General features: G+C 44.0%; 1 protein-coding gene across 1 annotated transcript in view; it reads left to right on the plus strand.

Moving 5' to 3' along the window:
* Positions 1-20,934, plus strand: part of UGT8 (UDP glycosyltransferase 8) — a 55,607-nt gene that overhangs the window by 26,974 nt on the left and 7,699 nt on the right. The window lies entirely within an intron of this gene.

Raw genomic sequence — 20,934 nt, forward strand, 5'->3', positions numbered from 1 at the left:
TGTACCTAATCATATACAGAAATATAATACATGAACAAACCCTGAATAATCAGCTGATTGACACCATTAATAAGCCGCCATTGGACACCATGTAAGCTGCCCTGAGCCATTTGGGGTATATATATATATATTTGGGGTATATATATACATATATATATGTGTGAGATATATATATATATATATTTGGGGTATATGTGTGTGTGTGTGTGTGTGTGTGAGAGAGAGAGAGAGAGATACATATACACATATATACACATATATACATATATGTGTGTATGTGTATGTGTATATGTATATATGTATATTTATGTGTATATGTGTGTGTATGTATATGTATATATGGGTTTATTTATATATATGTATGTATGTATGTATGTGTGTGTGTGTATATGTGTGTATATGTGTATATATGTGTATATAAGGGTTTATTTAGATTCAAAAGAGACCATGTCTGTGCATTGTGAAATATGTAGAACAAAACATTTCAGTAGCAAAAGGTTCTTCTTTGTGTTATGAATTCTAATAGGGTTCTTTGATATTAATTCTGTTTGTGCAACCTGTAAAAATGGACACACTTATCAGAGGTGTTAGAAGCAAACTAAAAGTTTTTTTTATTATACTATCTTTATAAAATAAGCGTATGTATATTCAACTGCTAATAGTTTTTCTCACCAAGCCATTCATGTACAAACTTAGAGAAAATATCTCTACTACTTTGAATTGGTAAGAATAAGCACTTTAAAGGGCTTCACATACATTGTCTGGAAGGCAAGGTGGTTCCATATTACTGCCATTTTTGCTGAAGAGTGCTTGTCTGAGGCAGAAAATATCTGGCCATTGGGATGCATGCCTTGGTTACATCTAGATTAGATTATTATAGTGTGCTGTATGTGGGGCTGCACTTGAGTGTTCGGAAAACTTCAATTTGTACAGAATACTGCAGCCAGGATTTTGCCTGGGGTGAGTCATGCAGATCTTGACACTTCAACTCTGGTCCATCTACACTGGCTCCCAATTAGTTTCTGGGCACAGTTCAAGGGTGCTAATGTTCAAAGTTCTGTATGGTTTGGGACCAACATATGTGAAGAACCACCTACTCCCTTATGAACCTGTACAACCAATGTGGTCATCTTTGGAGGCCTGGTTCAGGTGTCCCTGTTTGTGTGATTAGACAAATAACAACCTGAACTAGGATCTTCTCAGACATGGCACCAAAGCTCTGGAACTCTCTCCCTAAGTAAATTTGTCTGTCTTCTTCTGTTGCCATCTCCTGCCAGTGTATGAAGATTTTTTAATATTTGCTATTTCCTCAGTGATCCCTCCTTCCTGACCAATTACTATTTTGATGTCTTTGTACATACTTTAACTCTGTTTTTAATTTGTTTTAATTATGTGTGTTGAGGGCAATGACTTTCATGGTTTCAAAATCTGACTTTATCATGTACGTGTTAAATTGTTAGCTGCTTTGGTGGCCTTGTGATGGCAGAAAGGTGGGTTCATCTTTGTGGCTTCTGTGCAGCCTCATGTGGGACTTCACATGTGCACAGTTCTGCCATGGAAATACTAAGTTAAAAAGCCTTTTCTTTCTTTTTCTTGTTTCAAAGAAAGATGAAACCTTGATTGAGGATTAATCCGCTGCCACTTCCTGGATCTTGTTTGTTCTGCTTGGGTACTAGTGCTCTGGAGCAAGCCCCTTTCAGAAAGTAAAGTCAGCATGTCCTCTCTCATGCTCCATTTTCCCCATGAACTTCCTGCTCTCCCAGAGTCAGTAGTGAATAGGATTGGCTGGCAGAGGTCTTCGGAGAAGCTGACTTGCTCCACAGAGTCAGTTTGGCTTGGGTAGAAGCTCCAAAAATGGCAGCTGCCATCTTGTGCATTTTTGTGCCTTCTTTGCCTTTGGAAGATGACTTCTTACAGCCATGTCGAGCAGGAAGTGTCATTCTGCACAGCCATTGGATGGAGGATGTGGTTTGCATTCTCTTTTGACACCCCTTCCCAGTTCACTGCTTGCAGGGGTGAGAAGAATGTTGGAAGGCAGGGCAGAAGCTTCTCCCCGCCCCCAGGGTGGTGGCTGCAACGCTCCGCTTTGCAGACTTTGCTGAGTGCAGAATCACCCTCCCTGGCCCTTACTCCCAAGTAAGCATACTCATGCCTTACAGGGGCATAGGTGGGGAAGAGAGATGGAGGGGCCGCTCGGAATGCAGAGCCAGAAGCGGTGGCGCGAGAGGCTCCTCCCGGGACCATGATTCTGCCCCCATGCTCCCTTTTATTGCAGCTACTGTGAGGCGTTTGGCTAACCAATTTTCTCCCCTGGGAGGGTGCAGGGGTGGTGCCGGGCGTTCATGCTCCTTTAAACCCCCCCCCCCTTTTACAAAGGTGAAGGTATAATAATCCCAAGTCTTTCCACAACATCGATTGGTTCCTTTCTGTTTAAGGGTTGGATGGGGGTAGAGGTGGGATCCAACCAGTTCTCATCACTTCTCTAGAAGTGATTACTAATTTTTTCTGAGTGCTGAGAAGGGGTTACTAAAGCAACCTCCCTGCCCAATAGGGACTGGAGGTGTGTGTGTGCGGCGGCGCCACTGTTTGAATCCCACCACCATCGGAACCTGTTATTAAATTTTTTGGATCCCACCACTGGGTGGGGGGTTGCTCACTGGCCACTTTTCCGGGGCGCAGGGAGGGGGTTGCCAATTGGTGCATCAGGCCACATTGTTGTGGGTGTCTGGGAAGCTGGGGGAGGGGGCAGACTGCTGTCGGCTGGAGGTGCTGAGATGAGGCAGCCTGTTGCTTCTACTTGAGCTTGCTGGAGGGGCAAAGTTGCAGCAGCGGGACATGCATGTGGGGGGGGGAGAGTGCAAAGGGACGGGTTGACTGGGGGTGTTTACTCAGCTGCTGCAGGAGCAGACGGGATGCTGGTCAGTTCCGCTTCAGCCCCGGCCTTGGGTAGGAGGGAGATGGATTGTCAACAAAAGCCATGGTCTGTGTGCATGTGCGGCTTTTAAATTTTTTTTGGCAAGGAGCTCCTATTACTTGGAGGCTTTCCCATGCAGACTCCCTCCCTCCCACCCGTGTGGCCCTTTTGTGTCCCCAGTGCAAACAGCTCCACTCATGCTGATCCCCCTCCCCCCATTTGTGTAGCATGCAACTTTCTTTGCATGGAGACTTGCTGGACAGACGAGAAGCATCTCCCGCTTTCCTGCTCTATAGTCAAAAAGAAGTTAGAGGTTTGAGAGAGGAAGGAGTGGGATAAGGGGCTGGCTTGCATGCGCAGTTGAGTGGGAAGAAGGTAGTGTGACACATTAATAGGAGCATCTTCGATGGGCTCAAGAGCCTGGGTGGTTTTTCACTCGTTTTCTCCAAGTAGCAACTGCAAAAGTGTAGATGGAGACAAAAACTCCACATATAAAATCACATCATAGAGCATTTTTCCTTTGGACAGGAGCCAGTGTGGTGAAGAGATACACTTCACAAGTGTTACTGCCAGTTTCTTGGGCTTTCAACTCCTTGTTAAACCATAGCACAAAACAGAGCCCCCCCCCCCTTAAAATACATGTTTACTCGTATGCTAAGATACTAATTTGCTCCTGCAGTAAATTAAATCATGGAGCTGATAATTGTACCAGGTTTAATTCGTTTGGATAAGAATAGTGATGCAAGAATTAGGTTAATGCCAATGCCATATACATAAGTTCCTGAGCTTGCAGAACATCAAATACTGTCTGATCTCTTATTGACAAGGCTTAATAAATCAACTCTTGCATGACAGTATAATTGAAAAGGTGGGGAAATAATTTTTTATCATACTAGTAGCAATCTGATTAAGTGTTCAGGGTAACTAAACTGTGTTAATGATCCTGATCTATACCAGAGATCTGCAACCCGCGGCTCTCCAGATGTTCATGGACTACAATTCCCATCATCCCCTGCCAGCATGGGCATGTTGGCAGGGGCTGATGGGAATTGTAGTCCATGAACATCTGAAGAGCTGCAGGTTGCAGACCCCTGATCTATACTCTTAATTTTCTCTTTAGAATTTATATTTTGTTTACAAATTAGCATAGCATATGCTAAATCATTCTCTCAAATGTAATTAATATTTTTGTAGTGTATATCCCTTCCACCAGACAACATACCTTTCTAATTCAAGAGTAGGAAAGTATAAGTAATCTCTACCAAGCTTAATCTAATTTTAAAAAAGATAATTGCATATTTGTTGTGCGAACATAGTCACCAATTTAGAACAGGAAGAAGTACACATAAACCCACTATTTCAGGGTAGTTAATTTGGGAGTTAGATTGTGACTGTAGAACTTAAGTGGGATACGCACTATATCATCATCAATTTCTTAACTTTTTAAAAATTCCTATAAGCAAATATCAGTAGTGTTGTCTGAAGTTTATGTCATTGGAATGTTAAGCATTCCCTAGAGATAAGATGTTGCTAACAAGTTTACATATTTAGCTATTTTCTTGTTGGGTTCAGAATAATTTATAGGATTGCAAATAAAGGTAGAATTCTTTCATCAACTAGTAATGTATGAGTTGTTTTTTCTAAACTAAAACCTCAGTATTCAGGTTAAAATGCCGTATTGGCACTTGGCGACACATAAGTGGATTTTGTGTTGCAGTTTGGGCACTCGGTCTCCAAAAGGTTTTCCATCACTGGTGTAGAGTTTCACAGGGAGAAAAGGTAGTTACGCCCAACAGACCGGAGGCGGTGGGCTGCGGCAGCTTTGGGACCGCCCACACAGGACCGTGTAATCAGTCTCGAGGATTACATCTGGCCATCTATTTCTAACTGGAGTAAAAAATTTGACTGGAATAAAAATTTGTTGAGCTTTCAAATATTCCTTTTTGTGAACATCTTAATTCAATATTAAGACCAGCAAACATATTCTTTTGACACTGGTAGGACTAATTATGCTCTTTTACTGATACTGCCACATATGATTTCCTGTTTTAAAATGTCATTTTAGAAATCCTTTTGAGTAGCAGGTCTCTCCAAGTCCTGTAAACACCAAAAAAAAAAAATTCTTACAATCATGATTTTCAGAACATTGTAAGTGTTGGCATCAAGCAACATGCAACGCATATGCAGGAATATGGGTATGGTGTGGAGATATTCCACATTAATAGAGATTGTTGTAGGCTGTTGTGGGTTTTCTAGGCTGTGTGGCTGTGGTCTGGTAAACACAGCCTGGAAGACCCACAACATCAGTTCATTACAGCTGTGAAAACTGGGCTTAACAAATCATTTTGATATATAAATGTTAAGCTTTGTTAAACATAAATCTGAACAAGGCCACATTAAAAGAAAATATTTTCAACAAAGCCCCAGGCCTGGGATTGTCTTCATTTTTTAAAATAAATCAAGAAAACCAAATACAATTAGAAAGGAGCAATTTAAAAAGAAAACATTCACATAATCACCGTTGTATTTCTATTTATGGTAGTTTCCAACTTGTTTTCCAGATTAAATATACAGGATTTTTTCCCCTTATACAGCAGAATCATCAGCATTTTTCTGTGAGAATGACCTCCACAAATATTGGGGAAATGGCTAGTGATGTTTTTGCACATTTTTATTCCTACAGCTGAGCAGGGAAAGCTTCAGACATTTAAAGCCCAGTTACGTTTGTGTTTGTATGCATGCTTGTTTATCTGAAACAAAGCTCAGTATTAGGCACCACTGGTTACTGCCAGCTGGGACCTCACACTATAGTCACAGCTGTGCATTTAGCATTTAAACCTGCTAAGAATGGCTAATTAGAAAAACCAAGGAGAACAAAGATCACATAGTAGACTAAGCACAATACCATTTCTGTCTGATATGTATTTTTATGAATACTGAAATGGCTAGTCAACTAAGCCATAATTCTGAGTGTCCAACTGCAAGGAAAACGTCAGTATAACACATTTGTACCCTTGATATCCTCACTTATAAAATGTGGGGTTTTGTATAGAGCTAATTTAAACCCAGCTAATTTCATTTAATGTTTGTTACATGGTCACTTATGTGAAATTTAAACTTTTACTGACAGTGTAGTTAACATTTTGGTTTAAAGCACAGCTAATAATCCTTGCATTAGAATTTATTCTGGAAAACAATCTTGAGTCTAGAATGCCAGAGAATATCAGACTAATAAAATGAATCAGGATTATTGCTTGGTCAGAATACAATATCGGTATTTCAGAATAGGGTACTAGGCCCGTGGTGGCGAACCTTTGGCACTCCAGATGTTATGGACTACAATTCCCATCAGCCCCTGCGAGCATGGCCAATTCAGGGGCTGATGGGAATTGTAGTCCATAACATCTGGAGTGCCAAAGGTTCGCCACCACTGTACTAGGCAAAGAAGATGTTAATTATTTAGGTGGATTTTAAAGAGTATTGGGCATCACCAAAACTTATTGATTCTGGGGGAACTCTGAAACCAGTGGTTCTAAACTGGTGGGATGGGTGTCACCAGAGTGATACAGAAGTTGTCTAGATGGGAGTTACAGGGAGATAATAAGGATTGCAATGACTGAGAGTTCGGTCTCCTTCTGTCTCAGTAATGCTGATATAATTGTTGATGTGTGTTTTACAATTATCACAACACTAACATTTATATTCAGTTACCAATTCAGCTACCAATGAAATTATGATTCTTGTTTGTGTTTAATAGCAATATAATTCATTGCTGCAATACAATATGGTTTTAAGATCGATAAAACTTATTGTAAATTATAAACATGACACAATGCCAGTAAACATATAAATGCCCTTGTGGGACCCAGATCATTAAGAGCTTTAAAACTAAGAACCATCAACATTTCATTGAACCAGAAGCATTTAGGCAACTGGTGAATCTACTCCAGAACTGATTCTACATGTTTAAAGTGAACAAGCACGTGTTGTTTGAGTTGTTTTCAATTACATTACAGTAATCCAGTCTGGAGAGTTTGAAGTATGGATCATGGCCATATCATCCAGGTTCAGAAAGGAAGATAGCCCCCATGCTCAGTGAAAGGGTATAGAAGGCAATCCTAGCAGTGGTACTTGCCTTCGCCACAAGAGTACACCCCCCCCCCCCCACACACACTATCTTAATCAGGTTGGCTACAGATGGCTTCACCCTATCCAAAACTGGCAAACTGATCAATTCCAGAATGTTTGTTTTCCCATCCGGCATCTCCTTTGTCTTCTTTTCTAGGTTCATTTGCAGCTTGTTCATCTTCTTCTTCTTGACAAAAGGCATGTAGGCATTGTACTGACAACACCCAATTCAAACAATATGCCTGATCTCATTGGGTGGCCTGACATAGTTGCTAAAGAGATAAAGAGAGATGCTAAAGAAAGAATGTGCGGCTTACTGGGGTGTCTGGGGACTCCTCCCCTCTCCACCCCAATTTGGTTGGTGAAGAGGATGGGAGTTGGATGTTGGGGGGAGGGGCTGCAATTTCACTGCTTGCCCTGGGCACCATTTGCTGTATCTATGCCCTTGAGGGGCTGAAAATTTATAGGCAGTTGCTGATCTCACTCATTTACAGGGTGGTATCTGCAGAAGGCCCTGCTCAGACAAACAAAGGTGTTGTGACAAGGAATAGGGGGAAGTTGTTCCTGCAGATATGAGAGGAACATGAAGAGATTTATTTGTGATGGCAAATACCTAGCTCCTAATAGTAGCTGAGCTGCAGTATTTTGTACTAATTGGAGTTTCTGAGTTGACTTTAAGGATAGACCTGTGTAGAGTACATTACAGTAACCTATACTCCACTGAAAGATTACAGTATGAGAATTAACATTCATTTTTAAGTGCCGCCTTAGTCGAAACCATTATTCTGTGCATTATTAAACATGGTACTTTGATACAAGAGCATGTGTAGTGCATCAAACGACTGTCAGAAACTTGCCTTTTGCAAACTGCATCATCTGTTCCCATGCCCGGCTTCTCCAATACCTCCGCCGGCCCCAACTTCTCCACCTTCGTTCTGGCCATGCAGGGAGCCTCCATGAAGGACTTATCCTGGCTCCCTTTTATTGTGTTGCCCTTCGAGCCCACAGCTGGTGGTGGGGAAGGAGCCTCCTTTTTGTCCTTTGCCATTCTTCTCTGTTCTCTCTTTTCCTTCCCTCTCTTTTTTCTTTCTCTTTCCTGCTCTGACATATTTTTTTGTGAGTGTGTGAGCTCACAGAGCTCACCCCTGATACTCCTCTTCTGCTCTAGCAGGAGAAACTAGGCCCAATCACCCAGTAGAGTTTGCATTTTTTTTTACATAGCCCTGTATGCAGTGGTGGGATTCAAATAATTTAACAACTGGTTGTTTACAAGCACCATTTTAACAACCGGTTCTGCTGAAGTGGTGCAAACCTGCTGAATCCCACCACTGCCTGTGTGTAATGTTGTGTGCCTCTCCCTGGGCTATTCCTTAATCACCAGCAAAGTTATGAGGGTGGATTTTTTTTTAGTTTTTATTTATGCATTGGAATGGGGGCAGGACAGAACTGGGTAGGCACTGCGACCATAGCGGAGTATTCTGCAACAAAGAAGCTTCTGCGTGTGGTGGATTAATATACAATTTACTTTTATCTTGTGATGGAAAAGAATATAGTCACAGTGTTGCCATGGTATGAACCTACTGTCGGTAGTCAGATTGTCCAAGTCTATTAAAGGGCCATGTTCCAAGCTAAACAGAGTTGGAACTTTAAACACGTTATAGCATATTAATTTTTGCCAAAATTATTTATAAACAATATTCTTGTAAATATGTTGCATGGTATGCATATTATCATTATCCAGTGCAGTTTGGTGTAAGATCTGGGAGTCCCGATCAGAATCCCCACTCTGCTATAGAAGCTTGTTGGTTGACCTTGGACCAATCATACACTCAGCCAAATCTACCAGGGTTCTTGTGAGGATAAAATGACGGAAAAGAAAATGATGTTATCTTCCTTGGCTCTAGATTGTAGTAAAAGGTAGGATAGAAATTAAGTAAATGAATAAATAATGCTGTAGACTATTGTACATAACATTTTCATATCATACATTGTGAGTGGAACCTGGTCTTATAAAACATTTCACTCCTGTTTCAGCAGGAAAAATTAGGGGGAAAGGTCCTGGCACTTTTCACGGTATTCATTTTGAGTGAGAAAACCTGGCATTGCACTCATTGCAAACAAGAAAATATTTCATGGGAGGCTTTTATTTCACTGCTTTCCCAAGAGTCCCACTTTCTCCACTGGAAATTTTGAAAAATAAGTTCTTGGGGAGGGGGATTTTTCCCCCAGATTTGTTTTCAGGCATTCACATTTGTTTAGGCCTTTACATCCCCACACCTGACAATGCATGTGTCCACTGAACAATGAGTCTTTTCTTATAGTCTGTCCTTTTTGATTTTTATTAATTTAACTAATCTTCTGATCTACATTTGGATGTTTAATGAAGACTTGATAATGTGTTACATAGCTGGAAGCAGAAGATGGAGAGTTCTATTCTCTTGCTAAAACAAGATCAGGACTGACTGTAGGACAGACCATGAATTGTTAATATCTTGCAATGTTAATGTTAAACTATATGCCATTAAAGATATTCAAAATCGAAATCGACTATGCCATTGTTAATATCAAAAATTAGCATAGTCCAACATCAAAATGCAATCTAAAAAACATCCATGAAGAGGTTAAAGACCATATAAAGAACAGATTTGCATTACTAAGCTCAAGTAAACATGAACCAGAAGAACTATTATCAAGAAAGAATGTGTAAAGACTGTTCCTGTATCCAAAAGCTATGGAATGCCTCAATGGATATTAATTATACTTTTAATATTGCTAAAGATAGATGAGAAGCCAAAGTAAAAGGTGACAGAGAAGTTGAAATGCTGCATTCCAGAGACTTGCAGGTGGAGACAAAGAGAACTATTATAATAACTAGTATAAATAAATAGGACAACAAAAAAGGAAGAGCAAGAGATCTGTTCCACATCCACATTCCACATCCAAGAAATCAAAGAGAAATTAAAACCACTGTTAGGCACATTGAAACATCAACATGGAAATACATTAACTGAATAGGACAAAATAAAGAAAAAATCAGAATAATGCACTGAAGAACTATGCAGAAGAGATGGAAGATGACAGATTCCTTCAAAGAAGCCACAGAAACAGAGTCCATCAAAATCCTAACAAGAATGTGCCAAGAAATATGGCAAACAAAACAATGGCCCACAGACTGGAAACACTCAATTTACATTCCAACTTCAAAGAAAGGGTGCATCAAAGACTGCAGCAACTATTGAACCATCACATTAGTTCCTTAAGTGAGTAATGTGATGCTCAAAATCTTACAACACAGACTGTTATCACATATGAAACAAGAAATGCTGGATGTTCAAGCTAGATTCCGAAAAGGAAGATGTACTAGAGATCATATTGCAAATGTATGTTGTTTACTGGAACATATGAGAGAATTTCAGAAGAAATCAGTTCGTATTTCAAATGTTACAGTAAAGCTTTTGACTGTGTGGATCATGAAAAGCTGGATCATGAAAAGCTGTGCCCCAACATCTGATTATTTTGAAGCATAACCTGTACTGTGGATAAGGGCTATTTCTAGGACAGAATATGGAGAAACTAAATGGTTTCCAGTTGGCAAAGGATGTCAGACCAGGATATATTTTATCTCCCTCGATATATCTGCAGAACATTCTATAAGGAAAGTTGGATTTGATTTAGATGAAACTGTAATGAAAAGGGGGGGGGAATGAACATTAACAAATTGAGATATGCAGAATATACCGCCTTACTGGCAGAAAATAGTGAAGACTAGAAACAACTCCTGAAGTTCCGAAGCAAGATTACTGCTGAACATGAAGAAGACAGAAGTAATGACTACTGTAACTCACTCTGCACGGGGCTGCCTTTGAAATTGCTGCGGAAACTGCAACTGGTATAGAAAGTGATGTGGGTCCTTACTGGGACCCCTTGGAGAGCACATACACAACCTGTGCTCTGCCAGCTAGTCTGGCTCCAGATTGAGTACCAGAGCTGATTCAAGGTTTTGGTACTTACTTTCAAAGCCCTAAATGGTCTGGGACCATCGTATCTACAGGACCATCTCTCCCTATATACCTCTCAGAGAACATTGGGTTCATCTTTTAGTGATCCTTGGCCCCAAAAACGTATGGCTGTCCTTGACCAGGGCCAGGACCTTTTCAGTTCTGGCCCCTGCCTGATAGAACTCTCTAATGATACCTGGGCCCTGCAGGATTTAGTTCAGTTCCTGAAGGTCTTTAAGACCTAGATTTTTCTATCAGGCATATGGTTGAGGGCATAAACAGTTACATCGACAATACATCAGTTACAGCGACAATACAGGAGGTGTAGCGGAGCCACCTGTTGGAAATCATAATCAGCTCCCTTGAGCAAGTGGTTTTCCCTGGTCGGCTGAAAGAGGCAGTGGTCCACCCGCTCCTGAAAATACTGCAGTTAGATCCGTTGGATCTGACCAATTACCACCCAGTTTCAAATCTACCATTTCTGGGCAAGGTAATTGAGCAAGCAGTGGCGGATCAGCTCCAGAGGTTCCTGGACGAAGCAAACACATTGGATCCCTTCCAGCATGACTTCCACGCGGGCCATGGGACTGAGACAGTTTGGGTCTCTGTCATGGATGGATTCTGGCTTCACTTGGATAGAGGTGGTTTGGCGCTGCTGGTGTTTCATAGCCACATCCTCAGATATGTGCAACAATGGGGTTCTAATGGGTACAGAAATTGTGTATATGTGTGTGCGTGTGTGTGTATACATATAATAAATCAACCGTTACATAGATCAGCTGGCTTCCTCCCATCTTACCTTTCTTTTTTCTTTTCCTTTCACTTCTCCTTTCTCTTTCCTTTCCTGTTTCCCTCTCTCTTCCTTCCTCTTGCCTACTTTTCTCTTCCCAGTGTCCTGTGTACTATTGTGGGCCTGTGAGCTCATATAGGTTGGTTGTCCTCCATCTATCTGTTACCATCTTTAGACCAACCCTCATAAGCTGAGAATAGTTCACGTATATGAGGCAGCAGGCAGCCCAATCGGAAGGTAAGGGGAATGCAGTGGGCAGGGATAGTGCAACTGTGCAACCTCTGCATCGGTGGTGTGGCCACCAGGAAAACAAATGGAAATCCCTACCAGCCATGAAAAGCCCCATTCAGGCCAATGACTTATGCTATCCTTTTTGATGGTGTAAGTCTGTACCCGGAAAATGGTTTTCACAACCCACTTTGGATAGTCATTTGTTGGCACAGCAGATCTTGAGTTTAGATTGCCTAAAGCAGCATTTTCCAAATTATATCTATGAAAGTGGGTTCCAGGCAGTGATTATTGATTTGTTGCATGCTTTTTTAAAAGTGGGTCACTACCAAAAGGACGAAAACTACTGATTGAAAGGATGAAGGGATTCACATGCATCTGGTATTTTACATTAAAACACTTTATTTTGGACTGTTATGGGAAGTGCTCTAGAATGCAGGCAATTTTAGATAGATAGGTGTGGATATTTAATAGCGTACAGACAATGTAAACCTTTCCAAGCATTTCATCAGACTGCGATCAGACAATTTAAATATTTTATCTGCCTTGTATCTTAATTGAGCAACATATCAACATTTCTCTTTCCCTTCTTTCAACACCAGATTTGATTTCTTAGTGCAGTACTAATCAGCAAAATTAAAACAAAAATATTCTCTTTTTATTTAGTTTTCCTGGTGGCGTAAGCCATCTTGGATTGGGTGGTTTCGAACCTCGGTCTCTGGGAGGCAGGAAGTTGTTTCTTTCATTTCCTGTCTGGTCATTGCCCTCCCCTTCTGATCCAGTATTTTCCTGCCTAGGAACGGGAGAGCAAGGATCTTGAAGAGCTCCTGAGAGAGTCTCCGCAAGTTCACAAATTTACCTTTCTGTCTGGTCTTTTTGTTGTCTTCCTTTCTGTGTGATCCCTTTTTTCCCCCTTCCCCCCCCCTTAACGCACCAGGCTAGGCTTAGCATAGGGAGAAGGGGTTTACCATCAGCACCCTCGTTTTTGGCGCCAAAATCCCCAACCACAAAATGGCGGCTCGTTCCTTCTCCCCTCCTAGGGAGTCCTTCGCCAGGTCCACCGCTGAGGGGACCAGATCGGCAGGGAAGACCCCCCTCCCCACTCGGGCAGCCGTTCGGCCGGCCGTGAGTTGGGCGACGGCGCCCGTCCCCAAAACCGGTCGGTTTCGGAGGGACGGGACGAAGAAGTGCGAGGCAGATCGGGCAGCCAGCAGACGAAGGCGCGCAAGAGCGCCCCGGCGGGGACCGGAGCTCTCACAAACTCAGGCACATCAGTCACCCGATCCGACGGCTCCACGGCCCCTCTGCAGGGCGGGAGCAGAGCTGAGGGGGGAGAAGAGGAAGCAAGCGGCTCAACTCTCCGTCGCTCCGGCAGCCGCCGCTTCTCAGGCTCGACTTCTGAAGAGGGGGAAATGGCGCCAAACAGCCGCGCTGACCCAGCGCGCGCTACAGACGGCTGTAATTCCGAGCCCTACAATGAAGGGGGTGACAGACCCCCTTCCACCTCAGGCAGATCCCATCTGGAGGAATTGGGACCGGGGGGTTGGAAGGATTTCTCCCCCTTGGAATTTGCCCAGCTTCTCACGAAGTCTTTGCAAACGGCCATGGAAGGCAGCAAAAATAGACCTCCAGTGCCATCTAGTGGCCGCTCCAGGTCCCCATTGAGAAAACAGCCACGTTTCAGAGCCAGATCCATCTCTCCAGTAGCTCTGCACTCCAGTGGCCAGATTGAAAATAGACAGCCTCTCCTTTTCCCAGGAGATGAATCCATTAGTGAGGAGGAGATCGTGGATTTCCAAGAACACTTCTCAGACGAGGAAAATGCCACGACAGACACACCAGAAAAGTCATTCCGGCTGTTTCAAGCTGAGGACTTGCCTCCACTATTGATCAAGGCCATCTCGGCTCTCGAACTCCAGGACTCGGAAGACGCGATGGAACCCCCCGGAATAGAGCCATCCACTAGTCAGCCCATCAAGGGGAGACCCAAGGGAAGCAAGGACTACTTCCTGGTGGAACAAGAACGATCCTCCTGCTTTCCAGTACCGGAGATGTTCGAATCCAGAATGCGCAAGGACTGGACTAGTCCCCCAGCCAGCAAAGGACTCCCGGCCGTAGCTAAGAAACTCTACGTCCTCCCTGAGTACTTCAACGACATGATCCAGGCCCCTCTGGTGGACTCCACCATGGTAAACCTACAGTACGGAGGAGCGGTATCCAAGGAAGGAGAGGGTTCACCACGAGATTCCTTGGATAAAAGATCAGACGCAGCCCTACGCCGCGCACATGAGTGGTTGGCCAACTCCATCAAAGCTACAATTCCTTCCTCGATCATGGCAAGGGCCTCCATTGTTTGGCTGAAGCGACTCATCGATATGCTACTACCTGAACAGATTGGCATCAAGGAAGGTCTGGAACGCGTGTTAAAAGCCAACGCCTTCATAGCTGACGCCACCTTCGACTCCATGTCCTTCTCTTCTAAAGCCACAGCAGCTATGGTAGTGGCCAGACGCAACGCCTGGCTCAGACCCTGGACGGTGGACCCCCATTCCAAGGTCGTCGTGGCCGGGTTCGACTTCCACGGGAAGATGTTGTTCGGCAAGGACTTAGACAAAATCCTAATAGAGGGCAAGGACAAGAGAAAATCCCTTCCCAGGACTGTCAAGGCCTCCTCACCTCAGCGTTCCTCCAGAACGTCCTTCCGCACCCAGCGAACACTACCCAGATTTAACAAGGATCCCAGGAGACCCGCTTGGGGAGAGAAACGTCAGTGGCAGAACAACCAGTCCTTTTGAGGAAGGTCCTCCTTTCGTTCGTTCCATAGAGGAGGAAGGTTTCCCACAGCGGACAAGCCCCCCAGAACCTGACTACACCACCCTTCCCATCGGGGGCCGCCTGCACCACTTCCACCACGCGTGGTCAGGCGAACATGTAGACGAATGGACACAGGAAGTGGTGTCCCAGGGATACTCTATCGAGTTCGAACACTTCCCCAAGAACAGGTTCCTCATATCTCCCCTATCCAAGCAACCAGTAAAGGCCCGCAAAACCATAGAAGCCATTCAACATCTCATAAACATAAAGGCAATAGAACCGGTTCCAGACTGCGAGAAGAAGCTGGGGGTTTACTCCCACTTCTTCATAGTTCCCAAGAAGAACGGAGATTGGCGAGCCATCCTGAACCTACGTCATGTCAACCGACACATCAGACTACGCAAGTTCAGAATGGAAACCCTGAGAACCATCTCAGAAGCACTCAGACAACACGATCTCCTTTCATCATTAGATCTTACGGAAGGGTACCTGCACATCATGATCCACCCGGCTCATCGGAAATTTCTACGCTTCACGGTCAAGGGTCTACACTTCCAATATCGTGCACTACCGTTTGGTTTGGCCACAGCCCCCCGTGTCTTCTCAAAGGTGCTCCTAGCTCCAGTGATCCAGCTCAGACAACAGGGAATCCATCTACACCCTTATCTAGATGATATTCTGATCAGATCCAAGACCAGGGAACGGGCACCACAGGACCTGCAAACAGTCATATCGGTACTCCAGAAGCACGGTTTTGTAATCAACATGCAGAAGAGCTCCTTAACACCAAGCGAGGAGATGGAACACCTGGGGGCCCTGATTTCCACCTCCAACAGTCATCTCTACCTGACCAAGGAGAAGATCCTAAAGATCCAGAGGACGGTCACGGCAGTGCGTCGCAGCAGAACATGCCAACTGCTCCATCTGACAAGCCTCTTGGGACTTTTAGTCGCAACCTTCGACCTTCTACAATGGGGAAGAATGCATGCGCGACCGCTGCAGCAGTTCCTAAGGCCATATCAAGCGGACATCATACAGAAGAGGGACCGCACAATAACCATTCCCAACCACCTGAAGGCAGACCTCCTATGGTGGACGAACAGGCAGCACCTGATGCAGGGAAAGGCTTACCTAACACCAAGCAGACCCCAGATCTTTACGGACGCAAGCCTAGCCGGGTGGGGCGCCACCCTGGAAGAGAAGTTCGTTCAAGGTACCTGGTCCCAAAAAGAATCACAGATGCCAATAAACCTATTGGAGATCCGGGCAGTGCGTCTAGCACTTCAACACTTTCAGCAGGATATTCTTCAGAAGCACATCCTAATAAGGACCGACGACATCGCCACAAAGGCATACATAAATCATCAAGGGGGAGCCAGATCCTCCAGGCTGCACAAAGAGGCCATCAGCATCCTGCTCTGGGCAGAAGAGAATCTACTGTCGATCCAGGCGGAACACACCCAGGGGAAGCTGAATATTGGAGCGGATTGGCTAAGCAGAAAAAAGGTACAGGATGCAGAATGGATGCTGAACAGGTCAACCTTCCAAATGGTGACCAAGAGGCTCGGACAACCAATCCTGGACTTGTTCGCCACAGCGGAGAACAACCAGGTGACAGACTTCATGTCTCGCTTCTGGACCAGGAACGCGTACGACACAGACGCCCTAACAGCCCCATGGCCTCAAGGACTACTTTATGCTTTTCCACCGATACCAGTACTCCCGAAGTTCCTCCGGAAGGTCATGGCTACCCGGGCAGAGGTGATACTGATCGCCCCCTTCTGGCCCAGACGCCCCGGTTCTCGGTGATTCAGGAACTGGCCATTCTTCCACCCATTCACTTGCCACACAGACGGGACCTTCTTCATCAGGGACCAATTCTGCACCCTCGCCCCGAATGGTTCCACTTGACCGCGTGGCGGTTGAGAGGGAATCCTTAAGAAGCAAAGGATATTCAGATCAGGTCACCAACACTCTCATGGCATCAAGGAGACCGGCTACGATACGCATCTATAATGCCACCTGGAAAACATTCGTTACCTGGGCAAGGCCCAAGGACCTAGGTCCCACAGCTCCATCAATAGCATCCATATTAGAATTCCTGCAGCATGGATTTGAGAAGGGTCTTAAGAGTGCTACTCTCAGACGGCAAGTGGCAGCTCTGTCCACGGTCTGGCCCACCTTCCAGGGCATCCCAGCGTCTCGGCATCCAGATGTAGTGCGCTTCATCCGCGGAGTACGGCAAACCCAACCAGTGACCGTACACAGATTCCCGTCCTGGCGGTTACACACAGTTCTATCGGCGCTCTCGAAAACTCCCTTTGAGCCGGTCCAAACTATACATCTTAAATGGCTACGCATGAAGGCCTTGTTCTTAGTGGCAATCACCTCGGCCAGAAGAGTTTCCGAACTCAGGGCACTGTCAGTTAATCCGAACTTGTGTGTTTTCCATCCTGACAGGGTTATTCTTAGAACGGACCCTACATTCAAATCCAAGGCCAACTTGGCCTTCCACAATTCGCAAGAAATTGTCATACCCAGTTTTCATCCAAAACCTTCATGCCCGACCGAGAGGCTATGGCACAATCTGGACGCCAGAAGAGCACTGAAATCCTTCATTATCAGGACCGAAGATGTACGTAAGACAGACTTCATCTTCATAAACGTAACGACTCCCAACTTAGGAACACAGATGTCAGTAGGTTCCATTAGCTCTACACTTAAGGCCTGCATCATTGAGGCACACAAGGCAGCCAACATTCCGGTCCCATCCGGCATTACAGCACATTCACTTAGAAGTGCAGCCACAAACGCAGCGTTCAGAAGGAACGTTTCAATAGAGAGTATCTGCAGCCACGTGGTCCACACCATCCACATTTGTGAGACACTATAGATTGAGTTCTTGGATGGCGGCCGAAACGGCATTTGGCAGGCGGGTACTGGAACACATCCTGGAGGACAATGCCTAACCCTCCTGTTTTGGAGGACACTGCTCTAGGAGGCCCCAATCCAAGATGGCTTACGCCACCAGGAGAACGGACCATTGGATACTCACCGGGAAGGGTCCTTCTCCTGGGGGATAGTAAGCCATCTTGGCCCTCCCTAGGCATTTCTTACGGATGTGTTCCTCTACCACACTCATCAGTCACTACCAATACTAACACCAAGATAAGTTATGGAACCTGAGTAGCAAAAAAGAGAGGGATTCCTTCATTCCCTCCTGTTGCATTTCTCCTTACCTGTTTGAAAAGTTACTTGTTTGTTTGTTCAGTTCAATGTTTGTAGTTCGTAGTTGAAAATACTGGATCAGAAGGGGAGGGCAATGACCAGACAGGAAATGAAAGAAACAACTTCCTGCCTCCCAGAGACCGAGGTTCGAAACCACCCAATCCAAGATGGCTTACTATCCCCCAGGAGAAGGACCCTTCCCGGTGAGTATCCAATGGTCCGATCTCTGGTTGTAGAGTAGAAGAGAAGGCCCAAATATTTGATCTTTCTACCGTTCCTGAAGCTACTTCACTTCAAAAAACATTTCTGGGAGCAGCGTCTCATCTCCTTCAAATGAGCTATCCCTTCAGTCTAGTTTAAAGAGGGTTTAGGGACTCACTTTTCTCTGCAGTCTTTCTCTGTGTCCTTTCAGGTGTTTCAAGTCTACTTCACTTTCTTACCAGTTCTGATTGAGAAGAATATCTACCCTTGGAAGTAATCCCACTCATGGATTGGGTTGGCTTGCAAGCCATACACATGGTTTCTTTTTCTGGCAGAAGAAAGGAAAACATGAGACCTGCTAGTTTTTGCATTCTTAGAAAGCATGCACTGTCATTGACTTGGGTTATTGTCTTCCTGGTTTTAAAAGCTACAGAACAGCCAAGTCAGAACAGCCAAGTTAGAAGCAACTATGTATGTGTGTGGTAGCCTGCCTGGGAAGTTGCTCAGTTTTGGGCTGGGGCAAACATTTTCATTGCTTGCCAGGCATCACCAGCAATTGGGGCTTCTGTGTTCATCCCTTTTAGGCGAACAGTTGCATGTACCAAACAGCTTCATCCTCAGATGTGTGCAACAATGGGGTTCTAATGGGTACAGCTGCACTGCAAGATAGAGAAATCCTAATTAATTTGTACATGTATGTGCCATAATGGTTTCCTGAAACTGATCTAAAGTCATCTAAACAGCACTAACATGCAAGATGCAACCTGTGATAAGACGGTGAATGTTAACTGATTAAAAAGAAAAGAACATTCAGTTCCCAGGGTATGAAAGCAGCTCGTGTCATTTTTGTATGTGTCATGCTCTTCTAATTTATGCCAATAAAAAGACACACCTCGTGTTCTGGAAGCTTAGATATATATTCTCTCTGGCTATTGAAAATGCCCTTAAGATTGATGCAAGTGTTTTATGGGACATCCAGTTATGCCCTGTATGTGATTTGGCTTGCTTTGTCTGAACTCTATAAGCTAAAGTTCATGTTCAGAACTTTTCCAATGGGATGTGAAAATTTCCCATTTTATGTTGTTTTATTTTTATTGTATTTGATTTATCTCCCATGCCTTTCCTGGCAGAAGTTCTCTTAATTATGATATATTGGAGTTTATTCAATCAAACTTTTAAATTTTTAAGTTAGTGCTTCATCGGAATAACCCACCTGAAGTCAGCTGGACTAGGGCTCCATATTGCTGATGCCATGCAGAACTTGAGTAATGGTGCTTTCCTAAGGTACCCAAGTAAGTTCAAGGCTGATCTGAGAATCATCAGACTTGGCCCTTTTAGATCATAGCTTAAGTACCAGGCTACATTAGCTAATTAGAATGATGAATGTTCTGAAACTTAGGAGGTACTTCCACATAGCCAACTACAACTACAGCTCATGTCACAGCTGGCTCTCTTCCCACATATTTCCCCAGCACTGTATATCCCCCCCCCCCCCCCCGTGCCTCCTCTCTTCTCTGCAAAGTTTATGTTTATTTCTTACTTGCCCCTACCATGTTTGCCCGAAAATAAGACCTACTCTGAAAATAAGCCCTATCATGATTTTTCAAGATTTTTGGAGGAGGCTTAAAATTTAAGCCCTACTCCAAAAATAAGCCCTACCGGGAGTTACAGATCAGGATGGTGTGATCCAGCAGGGTGCTCCCTGCCAATGAGGATGCAGCTTGCATCACATGTGACAGGGAAACCATGGGGTTGCCAAGAGCCCGCCTTAATGAATTGTGAAGGAGCCATATTTCCCCTAAAATAAGCCCTACCCTGAAAATAAGCCCCAATGGCTCTTTTGGTGCAAAAATTAATATAAGACCCTGTCTTATTTTTGGGGAAACACGGTAGTAAAGAAACAAGGCATGGGGTTTCTTATCTATTGTTTAGCTATTTTGATGTTTTGACTTGCAATTTGAGCACCTCTGCACAGCCAACAGGTTCTTTACCACAAATTTATACTTTCAGTATAAAACACAGTTTCATTCACACGTGTACATAATAAATTGCTTTATTCATAGACAAGTTGGTTTTATTTTCCTTTTAAGTAAATGTTCAATATCAAGACTTACCTTTGATTAATGAAGCTGTGACTGGAAAATGTTAGCAGAATCATCAAAAAGCAAGTAAGTTGTGGGGAAGCTGTTATTTCCAGTAGGAATGATTATCAGTAAAGCCTGTATTTCTTGTGGTGTCTGTTTTTCCTTCTGAAACATAAAAAAGACTAGTTTTCCAGTTTTTGAATACTAAACCATTATAAGATTTGCAGCTAAAAGGATGTTATTTTGCATATACTTCTTGGTTGCAGGATATTACTTCTTGGTTGCAGGATATTATTTTAGGAAATAAACATGGATTTCATGCTACATTCTTTGGCCACAATGCCATCTTTCTTTGCATGCACAGAGAGCAAATTGTGAAGGCTGTTGTTCACTTAACCAGGCTTTAGAGGTCCTGGGAGGCCAGGTGTATCTATTTCATGTATCTAGATCCTGTGTGCATAAAAAGTATGCAATGACACAGCTATCTCAAGCATTGTACACCATTATGAAGCAGTGATAAGAGGCCTTCTGGATCCCCTCAGCAGCTTA

Source organism: Sphaerodactylus townsendi, linkage group LG10, assembly GCF_021028975.2.
Source record: "Sphaerodactylus townsendi isolate TG3544 linkage group LG10, MPM_Stown_v2.3, whole genome shotgun sequence".
In the NCBI taxonomy this organism is placed as follows: domain Eukaryota; kingdom Metazoa; phylum Chordata; class Lepidosauria; order Squamata; family Sphaerodactylidae; genus Sphaerodactylus; species Sphaerodactylus townsendi.